The following is a 240-nucleotide window of genomic DNA, read 5'->3' as shown; positions in this document are numbered from 1 at the left end:
CCCAAGGGGGCACGACTTGGGGACCCAGCGCGTGCCACTGGAGAGCCGGACACCACGGCGGCTGTGACCCTGGGCTCAGAGCCAGCCCTCTGTGTTTCACTTTCCTTATCGAAACCGCAGGAACAGTGTACTTACCCCGGGCCTTGTGAGGTGTCAAGAGGAAACAGGACGCCGCCAGGGCACATGTCCGGGTTGCCGGGCAACTGCAGGCCCCCGGGAGCTGAGCCCGCCCACCCTCCA

The sequence above is a fragment of the Lipotes vexillifer genome, unplaced genomic scaffold, assembly GCF_000442215.2.
Source record: "Lipotes vexillifer unplaced genomic scaffold, Lipotes_vexillifer_v1.1 scaffold835, whole genome shotgun sequence".
In the NCBI taxonomy this organism is placed as follows: Eukaryota; Metazoa; Chordata; class Mammalia; order Artiodactyla; family Lipotidae; genus Lipotes; species Lipotes vexillifer.
This window is presented reverse-complemented; position numbering follows the sequence as displayed.